This window comes from Salvelinus sp. IW2-2015, linkage group LG11 (assembly GCF_002910315.2).
Source record: "Salvelinus sp. IW2-2015 linkage group LG11, ASM291031v2, whole genome shotgun sequence".
In the NCBI taxonomy this organism is placed as follows: Eukaryota; Metazoa; Chordata; class Actinopteri; order Salmoniformes; family Salmonidae; genus Salvelinus; species Salvelinus sp. IW2-2015.
The window spans coordinates 27,660,294-27,678,630 of record NC_036851.1 but is presented as its reverse complement, the minus strand read 5'-3'; positions in this window follow the sequence as shown (position 1 = coordinate 27,678,630).

The following is an 18,337-nucleotide window of genomic DNA, read 5'->3' as shown; positions in this document are numbered from 1 at the left end:
TTATTGTACCGGGTTTTGTACCCATGTTTGTTTATTTCATTATGCCGTTGGTTTTACAATTAACCTGCTCCGGCTATTACCTAGTTCTGCTCTCCTGCGTCTGACTTCCCTGCCACCAGTTACGCACCCCTTACAAATATTCTACATAGTTTAGGACAGAAAACATAATGGACTACAATCCATTGCACGCCTACTTGTCCATCTGTGTTTCTTTTATGCTACACGAAAGAGACAGAAGAATGCAAAAGAGACAGAAGAATGCTGATCAAGAGGGATAGAGAGCAGCTGCTTTGCAAGGTGTCTCTACCTGAAAATACGTGACCTAAGTGATTGATAGTTGGTATTCAGCAGTCATAAAGTATGCCTTATTTACTTTGAAGAACTACTAAAATAGTGATTTTGTCAGACAGCTTTAAGCAGCAGCTCTATAGAGATGAGATGATGACTTGGGATGAAATAATAAAGTCATCAAATAAAACAAATGTAATAACAACTGAAATATTTTATTAACGTGAAGTAATGTGATTAAATTATGGTTAATAAGTAATAAGCAGTAATGGGCAGTCACTAACATCATGGGACTTCTATTCATTGTTTTATTCTTTGTTGTTACAGCATTCAACCCACATAATGCATAGTGCATTTCTTGTTAAAAAATTATTGAAACCGAAATTGAAAACCTTGATAATTTTCCAATAATCAAAACGAAACTCAACTGGCCTCAAAAAGCACTAATCTAATCGTTCAGCACTAATACGAACACTAGTAGTGATAGCAGTGTCACTCCACAAAATGGGTGCCTTTTGCGAAATCAGATTTTTCATATGAATAAAGGCTTGCTAAAGTGTAAAAATTCAGCATTTTGACATGTCCCTCCTTCAACCCGTATAACTTCTCGGAAGATTTCAACCCACCTAATCCAAAGATTTCTCCAAGTTTCACCATCATTGTAAAGGCCTAGTTACTTTGCTGCTATGACAGTCATTTCTGAAGATGATTATTTATATTCATGTGATTAGTGATGCATTTACGTCTGTCTCTCATTTGAAGGCCAACGCTGTTATGCAAACAATTTACCCCTTTAAAATAATGGACCATTCCACTAAGTTAAATGATTCACAGCAGGTGACATTGTTTGGGTTTTCTCAACAGCATGGTGGAGAAGGAAGGAAGTCTTCTCTCTCTTTTTGGTCCATTTTATTTATAATTGTTTTATCATCTTTGACTGAGGGGGTCGTGGTCAACAGTCAACCCTGTTCACTCAATTTATTTTAGGAAAACTTTAATTGATTTAACTTTGTGTGGAATATATGTATAATTCCTAATTTAATGAACACCTTGTGGTCCCATGCTCTTTCACCACATGAGGAGTAATGGCTGATCTTCACCTAAAACCTTAGCCCCTGTTATCGTCCCAATGGTAACTTTATCAGTTATTGTCACGCCCTGGCCTTAGTTATCTTTGTTTTCTTTATTATTTTGGTTAGGTCAGGGTGTGACATGGGGGATTTATGTGTTTAGTCTTGTCTAGGGGTTTTGTATGTTTATGGGGTGTTTTCTAGTCTAGGTGTTTGTATGTCTATGGTTGCCTAGATTGGTTCTCAATTAGAGGCAGCTGTTTATCATTGTCTCTGATTGGGAACCATATTTAGGCAGCCATATTCTTTAGGGATTTCGTGGGTTATTGTCTATATGTAAGTTGCCTGTGTATGCACTTGTTTAATATATAGCTTCACGTTCGTTTGTTGTTTTGCATAGTTTGTTTAAGTGTTCTTTGTTTCGTTAAATAAATAGAAGAATGTATTCTTATCACGCTGCGCCTTGGTCCTCCTCTCTTCCTCCATACGACGAATGTGACAGTTATACTTGATACTTGATCAATGACAAAATATTGGATTTATCTCAAACATGCTTTTAAATAATAGTTTGGCAGTTACATAAGTGTCTGTAACAGGGTTGACAGACAGTGTGGTACAAGTGCAGATAAAATGCTTTTAGTTCATAGGATTTTAATGCCTGAGATGGGAAAAGGTGTTTTCCCGTAGGCTTAACATGTACTCCATGCAAGTGAATGTTAAAAGAAGACATATTTCAAAGTGAATTTCTTAAAAGTTTGCCTGTCGTGGAACGTCCCAGCAACATGAACACAAGTTGTATAGAGGTCTGTGGTAACCAAGAGGGGACAGACAGACAGACAGACAGACAGACAGACAGACAGACAGACAGACAGACAGACAGACAGACAGACAGACAGACAGACAGACAGACAGACAGACAGACGACAGACAGACAGACAACAGACAGACCAGACAGACAAACAGACAGAGCAGACAGACAGACAGACAGAACCAACAGACAGACAGACAAAGACAGACAGAGACAGACAGACAGACAGACCAGACAGACAAACAGACAGACAGACAGAACAGACAGACAGACAGACGACAGACAGACAGACAGACAGACAGACAGACAGACAGACAGACAGACAGACAGACAGACAGACAGACAGACAGACAGACAGACAGACAAGACAGACAGACAGACAGACAGACAGACAGACAGACAGACAGACAGACAGACAGACAGACAGACAGACAGACAGACAGACAGAGACAGACAGACCAGACAGACAGACAGACAGACAGACGACAGACAACAGACAAGACAGACAGGACAGACAGACAGACAGACAGACAGACACGACAGGACAGACAGACAGGAACAGAAGACACAGACCAGACACAGACAGACAGACAGACAGACGACAGACAGACAGACAGACATGCAGACAACAGACAGACAGCAGACAGGACAGACAGACAGACAGACAGACAGACGACAGACAGGACAGACGACAGACAGACAGACGAAAACGACAGACAGACAGACAGACAGACAGACAACAACAGACAAGACAGACCAGACAAGCAGACAGACAGACAGACAGCAGACCAGACAGGACAGACAGACAGACAAGACAGACAGTACAGACAGACAGACAGACAGACAGACAGACAGACAGAGACAGACAGACAGACACGACAGACAGACAGACAGACAGACAGAAGAAGACAGACAGACAGACAGACCAGAAAGACAGACCAGACAGACAGCAGACAGACAGACAGAGACAGACAGACAGACAGACAGACAGACAGACAGACGACAGACGACAGGACAACAACAGACAGACGACAGACAACAGACAGACACGACAACAGACAAACAGACGACAGACAGAAACAGACAGAAAGACAGACAGACAGACAGACAGACAGACAGACAGACAGAACAGACAGACAGACAGACAAACAGAGCAGACAGACAAAGACAAGACGACAGACGACAAGACAGACAGACAGACAGACAGACAGACAGACAGACAGACAGACAGACAAGACAGAAACAGACAACGACAGACAGAGACAAAGACAGACAAAGACAGCAAACAGACAGACAGGACAGACAACAGACAGACAGACAAGACAGACAAACGACGCAGGCAACAGGCTGAGTTACATTTTGGAATTCTCCAACTCCCTAGATATGGTCTGTGAAAGCCAGTGTGATTGACAGGTTGCCAGTGACGAGATGCTGTAAACGCAGACTTCCTGTTGCACTGTGGGCAGGAAGTGAACTCCTGACCTCGAATGAATTAGCACAGCCACTTCTCAGGGCACCTCACACTGTTATGGGGAAAGGGGGATGGAGAAGGAGGGATAGAGATATTTGAATGTTAAAGGCCCTGTGCAGTCAAAAACGTGAATGTCCTTTGTTTTATATATATTTCCACTCTTTGAGGTTGGAATAATACTGTGAAACTGAAAATAACGATAATGCCATTTTAGTGTAAGAGCTGTTAAAAAAGACGCCTGACATTTCAGCCTGTTTTGATGGGATGGAGTTTTGTTCTGCCTGGTGATGGCAGGTGTGGACTGGAACAAAAATTAAACCCTGGCATTTCAGCCAAGCCAGCCCCATCATCGCGATGGATGTCCTTTGGGTGGTGAACCATTTTTGATACACACGGGAAACTGTTGAGCGTGAAAAACCCAGCAGCGCTGCAGCCGTAAGACTGCTATATAGTCAATGAATGGTACCCAAACCAGCTGCCCCTACTCTATCTTGCGTTGACCCTACCCACACTGACTATAATTGATATACATACTATATACTCACTCACACACACTACTCACACATTAAGAAATACTGCATATGCATATGCACACTCACACACACACATAACACACACACGCATACCGACACAACCCAAACTAACATACATGCACACACACTTTTACATCATCATTTGCTGCTGCTACTCTGTTCTTTATTTTACTCTTATTATTATCTATCCTGATGCCTAGTCACCTTACCATGCCTTCATGTACATATCTAGCTTAAATACCTCTTACCTCTGCACATTGATCTGGTACTGGTACTGCCTGTATATATCTCCATTCTTGTGTATTTTATTTTATTCTTTGTGTTAGTTACTATTATTATATATATTTTTTAAACTCTGCATCGTTGGGAAAGGTTAATGAGCAAGCATTTCACTGTACGTTCCACACCGGTTGAATTTGGCGCATGTGATAAATTGTCACGTTCTGACCTTAGTTTTGTTGTTATGTCTTTGTTTTAGTATGGTCAGGGCGTGAGTGGGTGGGTAGTCTATGTTCCTTTTTCTATGTTATTCTGTTTCTATGTGTTTGGCCTAATATGGTTCTCAATCAGAAGCAAGTGTCAGTCGCTGTCTCTGATTGGGAGCCATATTTAGGTAGCCTGTTTGTCATTGTGTGTTGTGGGTGTTTGTTCCTGTTTTATGTGTACTGTTGGACACGCCTGTATGTCACGGTTGTTTCGTGTACATTATTTATTTCCGSGACTGTTTAGTTCCCCTGTGTTTTGGGGCATTTGTTTTGAGTGGTGTCGTTTTCACCTATGTGGTGAATAAAGAAGTAGCGCTACTCTGAACTCTCTGTCTCCTGCGTCTGACTCCTTCCTCCACTACACCCCGGGCATTACATAAACACTATTTGATTAGATTTGTTAGTTCTTGACACACTCAAACCGGTGAGCCTGGCACCTGCTACCACAACCTGTTCAAAGGCACTTAAATATTTTGTCTTGCCCATTCACCCTCTGAATGGCACACATACACAATACATGTCTTAATTGTCTTAAGGCTTAAAAATCCTTCATTAACCTGTCTCCACCCCTTCATCTACACTGATTGAAGTGAATTTAACAATTGATGTCAATAAGGGATCATAGCTTTCACCTCGATTGACCTGGTTAGTCTATGTCATGGAAAGAGCAGGGTTTCCTAATGTTTTGTACACTAAGTGTATAATATAAAGCCACTATCAATAAACTGCCAATACGTGTGTCAGTGTCTCTCGCTCGCTCGCTCTCTCTCTCTCTCTCTCTCTCTCTCTCTCTCTCTCTCTCTCTCTCTGTTTTCTGCCTACGTCCACTACACTTCACCGCTGCAGCAACAGCTGAGATGTCCTAGCATCACTTGGACCAGAAGACCAGGGGACCACACTGTGGTGGGCCCAGCAGTAACGCTTTATTTTAAGGGTCCATAATAAACCATTTAGGAGGCATTTATAAACCGTTTGCTCACCATTTATGAATCATTACTCACACATTTGTAAATGTTAGTAAGCTACAATAGTTATTCACACATGTATATATATTTCCTTTAACATCTTCTGTTGTGTGCTTGTTCTTTTACCAGGCACAGCAGGAATGTATACCAATTGCATACCCATCTTTCTGTGAGAAATTACACTGGTCACTCAAGACATAAAATAGCACTCACTTTAGATTAGAGACTGCAAAAATACTTTACTAATGATTAGTAAATGGTTTATTAATGTGGGAGTAATGATTAATAAATGGTGAACACACAATTTATAAATGCCTTATGAATGGTTTATTATTGACCCTTAAAATAAAGCTTTACCCCATTGGCTGGTATATAATAACATAACAGCGCCCCTGCCCACTTTAGAAAAGTGTTTAAATATTGGGCTACATATAACTCAATAGAAGAAAACAGAGCAGAGTAGAGAGAGACTGCCAGTTCCTTAATGTTTTGGCTGTAGCCAATGGCTATATTAAGGAACTAGCAGTCTCTCTCTCTCTCTCCCGCTCTGTTTTCTTCTATTGAATTCAATATACAACCTTATGTGTTTGTCAAAGAACGATGCAGGGATCAGTTTATGTGGATGCGGATAGATTTCCAGCGTTGTGATTCGTTTGACAGTGCCATGCGCTTATGCATTTCTTTCTTGCAAGAAGTGACTGGCCTTTCAGCGAGATTGAAATAAACGGGAGATAGGTGGGACTTTCCAGCCTTCAGTGCAGAGGCTATGTAATGTAATCCGACACCAGATTCACTTGTTACTACAGCTCATAAACTCACTAGCTGGGCTGATGAGACTGAGATTCAGAAGCGAATACACATTGGTAAAACCATTAAAATACACAGAAAGTCTGCAAAATTATCTTTATTGTAATACATGATGTCTCGTGTTATGTAAAAAGCACTATATACATGTCTAGTAGCTGGCTATTGCCTTACCCAGGCCTGGGCAACTCCAGTCCWTGTGGCCTGATTAGTGTCACACTTTTGACCCAGCCCCAGCTAACACACCTGACTCCAATAATCAACTAATCATGATCTTCAGTTAAAAATGCAATTAATTTAAATCAGGTGTGTTTGCTAGGGATGGGGGAAAAGTGTGACACCAATCTGGCCCCTGAGGACTGGAAATGCCCAGGCATGGCCTTACCTATGTGTTTTGAATGACAATCTAACGACTTGATAGGCTACAGTGAATTCGGAAAGTATTCAGACCCCTTGACTTTTTCCACATTTTGTTACATTACAGCTTTATTCTAAAATGGATTGAATAGTTTTTTCCCCCTCATCAATTTCTTTTYTTTTTTTTTCAATCTACACACAAAATCTACACACAATACCCCACAATGACTAAGCAAAAACAGGTTTTTAGAAAAAAACGGAAATCTCTCATTTACATAAGTATTCAGACCCTTTACTCAGTACTTTGTTGAAGCACCTTTGGCAGCAATTATAGCCTTGAGTCTTCTTGGGTATAACGCTACAAGCTAGGCACACCTGTATTTGGTGAGTTTCTCCCATTCTTCTCTGCAGATCCTCTCAAGTTCTGTCAGGTTGGATGGAAAGCATTGCTGCACTGCTATTTTCAGGTCTCTCCAGAGATGTTAGATCGGGCTCAAGTCTGGGCTCTGCCTGGGCCACTCAAGGACATTCAAAGACTTGTCCCGAAGCCACTCCTACGTTGTCTTGGATGTGTGCTTAAGGTTGTTGTCCTAATGGAAGGCGAACCTTCGCCCCAGTCTCAGGTCCTGAGTGCTCTGGAGCAGGTTTTCATCAAGGATATCTCTGTACTTTTCTACGTTCATCTTTGCCTCGATCCTGACTAGTTTCCCAGTCCCTGCCGCAGAAAAACATCCTCACAGCATGATGCTGCCACCACCATGCTTCACCATAGGGATGATGCCAGGTTTCCTCCAGACGTGACGCTTGGCATTCAGGCCAAAGAGTTCAATCTTGGTTTCATCAGACCAGAGAATCTTGTTTCTCGTGGTCTTAGAGTCTTTAGGTGCTTTTTGGCAAAGTCCAAACAGGCTGTCATGAGCCTTTTACTGAGGAGTGGCTTTCGTCTGGCCACTCGACAATAAAGGCCTGATTGGTGGAGTGCTGGAGAGATGTTCGTCCTTCTGGAAGGTTCTCCCATCTCCACAGAGGAAATCTAGAGCTCTGTCAGAGTGACCATCGGGCTCTGGGTCACCACTCTGACCAAGGGTCTTTTCTCTCGATTGCTCAGTTTGGCTGGGTGGCCAGCTGTAGGATGAGTCTTGGTTGTTCCAAACTTCTTCCATTTAAGAATGATGGAGGCCACTGTGTTGTTGGAGACCTTTAATGCTGCAGACATTTTCTGGTACCCTTCCCCCGATCTGTGCCTCGACACAATCCTGTCTCGGAGCTCTACGGATAATTCCTTCAMCCTCATGTCTTGTTTTTTTTCTGACATGCACTGTTAACTGTGGGACCTTATATAGACAGGTGTGTGCCTTTCCAAATCATGTTCAATCAATTTAATTTAAAACAGGTGGACTTCAATCAAGTTGTAGAAACATCTCAAGGATGACCAATGGAAACAGGATGCACCTGAGCTCAATTTCGAGTCTCAAAGCAAAGGGTCTGAATACTTATGTAAATAGGGTATTTATGTTTTTATTTTTAATAAATGTGCGAACATTTCAAAAACCTATTTTCACTTTGTCGTTATGGGGTATTGTGTGTAGATTGCTGAGGAATTTTTATTTATTTGATCCATTTTAAAATAAGGCTGTAATGTAACATGTGGAAAAAATCAAGGGGTCTGAATATATATATACAGTACCAGTCCAAAGTTTGGCCACAGCTACTCATTCCAGGGTTTTTCAAAAAAATAAATATATTTTCTACAKTGTAGTTAAACAAATCWAAATATATTTTACATAGCCACCCTTTGCCTTGATGAGAGCTTTGCACACTCTTGGCATTCTCTCAACCAGCTTCATGAGGTAGTCACCTGGAATGCATTTCAATTAACAGGTGTGCCTTGTTAAAAGTTAATTTTCTTTCTTTCTTAATGTGTTTGAGCCAATCAGTTGTGTTGTGACAAGGTAGGGGTGGTATACAGAAGATATCCCTATTTTGTAAAATACCAAGTTCATATTATGGTAAGAACAGCTCAAATAAGCAAAGAGAAACAACAGTCCATCATTACTTTAAGATATGAAGGTCAGTCAATGTGCAACACTTTAAGGACTTTGAACATTTCTTCAGGTGCAGTTGCAAAAACCATCCAGCGCTATGATGAAACTGCCTCTCATGAGGACCGCCACAGGAAAAGAAGACCCAGAGTTACCTCTGCTGCAGAGGATAAGTTCATTAGAATTACCAGCCTCAGAAATTGCAGCCCAAATAAATGCTTCACAGAATTCAAGTAACAGACATCTCAACATCAACTGTTCAGAGGAGACTGTGTGAATCAGGCCTTCATTGTCGAATAGCTGCAAAGAAAAGAATACTAAAGGACACCAATAAGAAGAAGAGACTTGCTTGGGCATAGAAATACGAGCAATAGACATTAGATCGGTGGAAATCTGTGCTTTGGTCTGATGAGTCCAAATGTACAATTTTTGGTGTCAACCACTGTGTCTTTGTGAGACGCAGAGTAGGTGAACGGATGATCTCCTCATGTATGGTTCCCACCGTGAAGCATGGGGGAGGAGGTGTGATGGTGTGGGAGTGCTTTGCTGGTGACACTGTCTGTGATTTACTTAGAATTCAAGGCACACTTAACCAGCATGGCTACCATAGCATTCTGTAGCGATACACCATTCCATCTGGTTTGCGCTTAGTGGGACTATCATTTGTTTTTCAACCGGACAATGACCCAACACACCTCCAGGCCGTGTAAGGGCTATTTGACCAAGATGGAGAGTGATGGAGTGCTGCATCAGATGACCTGGCCTCCACAATCCCCCAACCTCAACCCAGTTGAGATGGTTTGGGAAGAGTTGGATCACAGAGTGAAGGAAAAGCAGCCAACAAGTCCTCAGCATATGTGGGAACTCCTTCAAGACTGTTGGAAAAGCATTTCAGGTGAAGCTGGTTGGGAGAATGCCAAGGCTGTTCAAAGCTGTCATCAAGGCAAAGGGTGGCTACTTTGGAGAATCTCAAATATTATATATATTTAGATTTGTTTTTGGTTACTACATGATTCCATATGTGTTATTTCATAGTTTTGATGTCTTCATTGTTATTGTACAATGTAGAAAATAGTAAAAAATAAAGAAAAACCCTTGAATGAGTAGGTGTGTCCAAACTTTTGACTGGTACTGTATATCGAGGGTCTTATTCTGGTGACATGATCATCGATGGTTGGTTGCCCTTTGACTAATAAAAATAATCTAGCTCTTTGTTCATAATAATATAATCATGTAGGCTATACGTGGGCTCTAGCCAACAGCGCACAGATACAGTAGGGGAGACTGGGAGGGTTGTAACACTCTCAATATCTCTAATCAGGAACAAACTAGAATCATGCGACTCACTGTGCACATGGTCAGTTTAGTCCTAAAACCTCATGTGAAGAAGCAAGACCCTGTGATAGACTGCAAGTTTTACTGACAAAAATCAGATTTTTAGGTAAGAAAGTGTCACAACGTGGCCCTTTTGGGTATATATATATCGTGGCTCCCCCCATCTCTCACTCTCTCCCACCACAGGTTTTACAACGGTCATAGATTCCTGGTAGAAACTCACTTCCATGGAGGATTGAGGGGGAAAGCCTATGGAGAACAAAGACATTCTTCTTGCTAAAATTCCTAATCCCCAAATTGGAGAATTAAACAGTATTTCTATTTTTGAGAATGTTGGAGTGGTCCGTGGACACTTAAGGGACAGTCATGTTGAGTTTGTTTCCTTTGCTGATCGCATGAAGGACAGGAAACACACATTACTGTGTCTTTGGTTGTGTACACTTCTCAATTATGGGGTTTGCATCTGATGGTTGTAGAAAATATATGATTGAATATGAAACTGTGAGAAGGTGTAATGTGATGTTGGCCTTCTAAATGAGATACTTGTTTAGATATAAAGTTTTAACTAGTCAGTGGCCACGCCACCATGAGCCCAGACATTACATCAGGCGTCACGGAACCACCCCTTCTTCCACAGAGTATAAAACCATTCGTAACAAAACTTACATTAGACCAGAAAATATGGAAGCTGTCGCTACATGCTGAAATGGTTGGCAACTCTACCAAAGGACAAGACCAGAGAATGTGGAGATAATTCCCACATTGAAATGGCCAAGAAATCTACAAACTAAATAACAATTATTCAGGCTGCAGCTGCTTAAATAATTTAGTCTGGTAAAAGCATACGATCTAAGAACATTTCCGAATGGTACTCTGAAGTACCCATTATAACAACCTACAACTCAGACAGACTTTGATCTCTGGTGGACAAATCAGAGGCTTTCTGTCGACTGTAGTTATCAACTGTATTACAGTGAATCCTCTCTGAGTTTCCCACTCTTGAACTGTCCACATCCCTTATCTTTGTCTACCAAGCCGTCATATCGGCTTAGCCCACTAGAGACTTTTCAGTGTATCATGTCAGCAACCAATGTATGACCTAATTGTGTGTGTGTTTATGTAATTCTGTGTGATTATTTAGTTAGTTAGTAAATAAATAATTCAGCCAATTTGTATATCGCTGATTCATGATTTATGTTAGGGTTCGTGCAGATATCCATGGGTTTGCGTCGTTCAGTAATGAGACTGATGAGGTAATAATACATTAATAGAAGACTGTAATCGATAAGATAATAAAATATCTGAAGAGTTATATTCAGGAAATTGAAACTCCGTGAACAAAAAWTTTYCGTGGTGCCCCGACTTCCTAGTTAATTACTATTACGTGATTCGTTGCATTATGGAATAATTACACATAGAGAATTGATTTGATAATATACATTCTTCACATTTAATGATAGTCAACACTACAACAAAAGTTTAAAAAACTAATTGATAGCATCACCTGATGGCTTCACCTGCTTTGTTGTTAGATTCAACAAACTTATATCAGGTTTATAACGAGTGTGTGTAGATATATTTGATGTGAAGAGACCTCTGGTTGTATTTCTTGTGAGGTATGCATCGGTGTCCGAGCTGTGTGCCAGTAGTTCAAACAGACAGATCGGTGCATTCAACATGTCAATATCTCTCACAAATACAAGTAGTGATGAAGTCAATCTCTCGTCCACTTAGCTCTCCGTGTAGATCCAAGGGCCAGCTGTGCTGCCCTGTTCTGAGCCAATTGCAATTCTCCTAAGTCCTTCTTTGTGGCACCTGACCACACGACTGAACAGTAGTCCAGGTGCGACAAAACTAGGGCCCGTAGGACCTGCCTTGTTAATAGTGCTGTTAAGAAGGCAGAGTAACGCTTTATTATGGACGGACTTCTCCCCACCTTAGCTACTGTTGTATCAATATGTTTTGACATGACAGTTTACAATCCAGAGTTACTCCAAGCAGTTTAGTCACTTCAACTTGCTCAATTTCCACATTATTCATTACAAGATTTAGTTGAGGTTTAGGGTTTAGTCAATGATTTATCTCAAACACAATGCTTTTAGTTTTTTAACTTATTCCTTGCCACCCATTCAAATCAAATCAAAACAAATCAAATTTTATTTGTCACATACACATGGTTAGCAGATGTTAATGTGTGTAGCGAAATGCTTGTGCTTCTAGTTCCGACAATGCAGTAATAACCAACAAGTAATCTAACCTAACAATTCCACACACTTCCTTGTACATATCCAATGTGATAGAATTATGTACATAAAGATATATGAATGAGTGATGGTACAGAACGGCATAGGCAAGATGCAGTAGATGGTATAGAGTACAGTATATACATATGAGATGAGTAATGTAGGGTATGTAAACATAAAGTGGCATAGTTTAAAGTGGCTAATGATACATGTATTACATAAAGATGGCAAGATGCAGTAGATGATATAGAGTACAGTATATACATATACATATGAGATGAGTAATGTAGGGTATGTAAACATTATATTAAGTGGCATTGTTTAAAGTGGCTAGTGATACATTTTTACATAATTTCCATCAATTCCCATTATTAAAGTGGCTGGAGTTGAGTCAGTATGTTGGCAGCGGCCACATAATGTTAGTGGTGGCTGTTTAACAGTCTGATGACCTTGAGATAGAAGCTGTTTTCAGTCTGTCGGTCCCTGCTTTGATGCACCTGTACTGACCTCGCCTTCTGGATGATAGCGCGGGTGAACAGGTAGTTGGCTCGGGTGTTGTTGTCCTTGATGATCTTTATGGCCTTCCTGTGACATCGGGGTGGTGTAGGTGTCCTGGAGGGCAGGTAGTTTCCCCCCGGTGATGCGTTGTGCCGACCTCACTACCCTCTGGAGAGCCTTACGGTGTGGGCGGAGCATTGCCGCTACCAGGCGGTGATACAGCCCGACAGGATGCTCTCGATTGTGCATCTGTAGAAGTTTGTGAGTGCTTTTGGTGACAAGCCGAATTTCTTCAGCCTCCTGAGGTGTGAAGAGGCGGCTGCTGCGCCTTCTTCACAAACGCTGTCTGTGTGGGTGACCAATTCAGTTTGTCCGTGATGTGTACACCGAGGAACTTAAAACTTTCCACCTTCTCCACTACTGTCCCGTCGATGTGGATAGGGGGGTGCTCCCTCTGCTTTCCTGAAGTCCACAATCATCTCCTTTGTTTTGTGACGTGAGTGTGAGGTTATTTTCCTGACACCACACTCCGAGGGCCCTCACCTCCTCCCTGTAGGCCGTCTCGTCGTTGTGGTAATCAAGCCTACCACTGTAGTGTCCGTCCGCAAACTTGATGATTGACTGCATGGCGACGCAGTCGTGGGTGAACAGGGAGTACAGGAGAGGGCTCAGAACACACCCTTGTGGGGCCCAGTGTTGAGGATCAGCGGGGTGGAGATGTTGTTACCTAGCCTCACCACCTGGGGGTGGCCCGTCAGGAAGTCCAGGAACCAGTTGCACAGGCGGGGTCGAGGCCCAGGGTCTCGAGCTTGATGACGAGTTTGGAGGTACTATGGTGTTAAATGCTGAGCTGTAGTCGATGAACAGCATTCTCACATAGGTATTCCTCTTGCTCAGATGGGTTAGGGCAGTGTGCAGTGTGGTTGCGATTGCGTCGTCTGTGGACCTATTGGGTCGGTAAGCAAATTGGAGTGCGTCTAGGGTGTCAGGTAGGGTGGAGGTGATATGGTCCTTGACTAGTCTCTCAAAGCACTTCATGATGACGGAAGTGAGTGCTACGGGGCGGGTAGTCGTTTAGCTCAGTTACCTTAGCTTTCGGGGAACAGGAACAATGGTGGCCCTCTTGAAGCATGTGTGGGAACAGCAGACCGGGATAAGGATGATTGAATATGTCCTTAAACACACCAGCCAGCTGGTCTGCGCATGTTCTGAGGACCGGCTGGGAATGCCGTCGGGCCTGCAGCCTTGCGAGGGTTAACACGTTTAAATGTTTTACTCACCTCGGCTGCAGTGAAGGAGAGCCCGCAGGTTTTGGTAGCGGGCCGTGTCAGGGCACTGTATTGTCCCTCAAAGCGAGCAAAAAGGTTATTTTAGTCTGTCTGGGAGCAAGACATCCTGGTCCGCGACGGGGCTGGTTTTCTTTTTGTAATCCGTGATTAACTGTAGAACCTGCCACATACCTCTTGTGTCTGAGCTGTTGAATTGCGACTCCACTTTGTCTCTATACTGCACTTAGCTTGTTTGATTGCTTGCGGAGGGGATAGCTACACAGTTTGTATTCGGTCATGTTTTCGGTCACCTTGCCCTGGTTAAAAGCAGTGTTCGCGCTTTCAGTTTCACGCGAATGCTGCATCAATCCACGGTTTCTGGTTTGGGAATGTTTTAATCGTTGCTGTGGGTACGACATCGTCAATGCACTTTCTAATGAACTCGCTCATTCTGAAACTATCTGCAGCTCTTTGTTAAGTGTAGTAGCTGACATGTATAGTGTTGAGTCTCTGCATACATAGACACACTGGCTTTACTCAAATGTCGGCATGTCGTTAGTAAAGATTGTGTCACACCCTGATCTGTTTCACATGTCCTTGTGATTGTCTCCACACCCTCCAGGTGTCGCTTATTTTCCCACGATGTATATATCCCGGTGTTTCCTGTCTCTCTGTGCCAGTTTCATCTTGTTTGCCAAGTCAACCAGTGGTTTCCTTGCGCCTATTTTTTTCCCAATGTCTTTTGGTTCTAGTCCTCCTGGATTCGACCCTTGCCTGCCCTGATCTCCGGAACCCACCTGCCTTACCACTCTGCCTGCCCTGACTCCGAACCCACCTGCCTTACCACTCTGCCTGCCCTGACTTCCGAACCCACCTGCCTTACCACCTCTGCCTGCCCTGACTCCGAAACCCACCTGCCTTACCACTCTGCCTGCCCTGACTCCGAACCCACCTGCCTTACCACTCTGCCTGCCCTGACTGCCGAACCCACCTGCCTTAACCACTCTGCCTGCCCTGACTCCGAAACCCACCTGCCTTACCCACTCTGCCTGGCCCCTGACTCCGAACCCCACCTGCCTTACCACTCTGGCTGCCCTGACTCCGAACCCACCTGCCTTACCACTCTGCCTGCCCTGACTCCGAACCCACCTGCCTTACCACTCTGCCTGCCCTGACTCCGAACCCACCTTTTGCCTACCACTCTGCCTGCCCTGACTCCGAACCCACCTGCCTTACCACTCTGCCTGCCCTGACTCCGAACCCACCTGCCTTACCACTCTGCCTGTTCTGTCTTCAAGCCTGCCTATCCCCTTGTACTGTTTGGACTCGGGTCTGGTTACTGAACCCCTGTCTGGCCTGACCTCGAGACTGCCCTTCGTCTGGTACTGTTTTGGACTCTGACCCGGTTTATGACCTTTTGCCTACCCCTTGGATTAATATTGGAGCTCAACCAATTTGCCATTATTATTTTTTAAATTCTTCAAGCTCTGTCAGATTGGTTGTTGATCATTGCTAGATGATACACAACTTTACATTTCTGTGTCACCAGAGGATTTTATCTCCACGGATAAATTATTAGACTGTATTAGTGATTTAAATACTTGGATGGTTCACAACTTCCTCCAGCTAAATCAAGACAAGACCGAGGTACTTCTTTTTGGAGCCAAAGCACAGAGAATCTAGCCACACATTTTAATTCACGGGAAATAAAGATAAACACCAGGTAAAAAACCTAGGTGTTATTTTAGATTCTGAACAAAATGTTTAATTACACATTAGGAATGTGACCAGAATAGCTTTTTGCCACCTGAGGAACATTGCTAAGGTGTGGCCGTTTCTCTTTCAGGTGAATACAGAGAGACTGATCCATTATTTTATTACAAGCATGCTTGACTACTGTAACGCTTTATAGTCTGGTCTACCCAAGAAAGCCATTGGTCAACTGCAAAACATACAGAATGCTGCAGCACGGGTAGATCACTTGGTAGAGTATGGTTGTGGGTTCGATTCCCATGGGGGACCAGTATGAAAAATGTATGCACTCAAAATGTAAGTCGCTCTGAATAAGAATGTCTGTTAAATGACTCAAATGTAAAATGGTTACTGACCAAGACCAGACGGAGAGCACACATTACACCAGTTTTAAGGTCTCTGCACTGGCTGCCTGTGAGTTTTAAAATTTATTTTAATATTCTTCTATTGGTTTTTAAATCAATCCATGTTTGTGCACCCCAATACATGTAAGACATGCTTCAAAGCTATGYACCCAGTAGATCCCTCAGGTCCTCTGGCACTGACCTTTTAACTATCCCAAAGCTTAGTACCAAGAGGCATGGAGAGCCAGCTTTTAGTTATTATGCCCCCAGCCTCTGGAATAGCCTGCCAGAGAACTTGAGGTTGGCTGAAACTGTGGACATATTTAAAACTGAACAATTTTAGTTGTTCAGTTTAAGTCATTCTTTAGTTTTTTATCTCATGTTTGTTGTGTAGTAAATATTTTAGCTTTTATTGTCATTGTTTTTTTCCCCCTGTAAAGCACATTGTGTTGCATTCCATGTCTGACATGTGCTGTAACGAACGTCTACTTCATCCTCCTCCTCAGAAGAGGAGAGGCGAGAAGGATCAGAGGACCAATGCGCAGCGTGATAGTTTGACATAATGATTTAATAAATGATAGAACGACGAAACACGAAAACACTTCAACAAACTATAAAACAAATAAACGACGTAGACAGACCTGGACTTGAGAACTTACATATAACGAAGAACGCACGAACAGGAACAGACTACATACACGAACGACAAAACGAAACAGTCCCGTGTGGTAGACATATACGGACACAGGAGACAACCACCCACAAACAAACAGTGAGAACACCCTACCTTAATATGGTTCTCAATCAGAGGAAACGTCAAACACCTGCCTCTAATTGAGAACCATATCAGGCAACACATTAACCCCAACATAGAAACACAAAACATAGACTACCCACCCAGCTCACGTCCTGACCAACTAAACAAAGTTAAACAAAGGAAAAATAAGGTCAGGAACGTGACATGTGCTGTATAAATAAAGCTTGATTTTATTTGATTAGACAGCCATTTTCAGGTCTTGCAATAGATTTTCAAGTAGATTTAAGTCAAAACTGTAACTCGCCACTCAGGAACAATCACTGTCTTCTTTGTAAGCAACTTCGGTSTAGATTTAGCCTTGTGTTTTAGGTTATTGTTCTGCTGAAAGGTGAATTCATCTGGCAGTGTCTGGTGGAATGCAGACGGAACCAGGTTTTCTTAGTTCCATTACGTTTCTTTTTCATCCTGAATCACTTCCCAGTGCTTAACGATTACATGCATACCCATAACATGATGCAGTTGTGACAGGTTAAAGGAAATACTCATAGCCTGTTATACATTAAAAAGTATTACTAAGTTCATAGTATGTGAGGATCGTAAAACATCTAAGGTTMAAAAGATCATGCATTCAGTATTAGTTGATAGAGATTGATAACATTCATATAATTGTGTTAAAATCCATTAAAGGGTAAAGGGTACGAATTGTGAGAGGAATGTGTAAACATTATGTTGATTACTTTATTTTGTTGTGGGTAAAAGTGTTAATCTGTGATCTACTAAATGCTCTTAATCTATGAGCCTGAGATCGATTGCTCTGGTCTTCACTCAAGTTTCCGGGGAAATCGCGGTCTTTTCTCATTGCACTAAAGTTCTCATTGRGGAAACAACACCGTATCACTCTCGTGATCATTTCTCCCCTTTTTCAGGGGCGTAACACAGTCACCACTATGCTTGAAAATATGGAGAGTGGTACTCAGTAATGTGTTCTATTGGATTTTCCCCAAACATGACACTTTGTACAAAAAGTATATTGTTTTGCTAAATATTTTGGAGTATTATTTTAATGCCTTGTTGCAAACGGGATGCATGTTTTGGAATATTTTTTTTAAATGTATAGGCGTCCTTTAAACTCTGTCAAGTAAGTTAGTATTGTGGAGTAACTACAATGTTGTTGATCCATCCTCACTTTTCTCCTATCACAGCCATGAAACTCTGTAACTGTTTTAAAGTCACCATTGGACTCATGATGAAATCCCTTGAGAGGTCTCCCTCCTCTCCGGCAACTGAGTTAGGAAGGACGCCTATATCTTTGTAGTG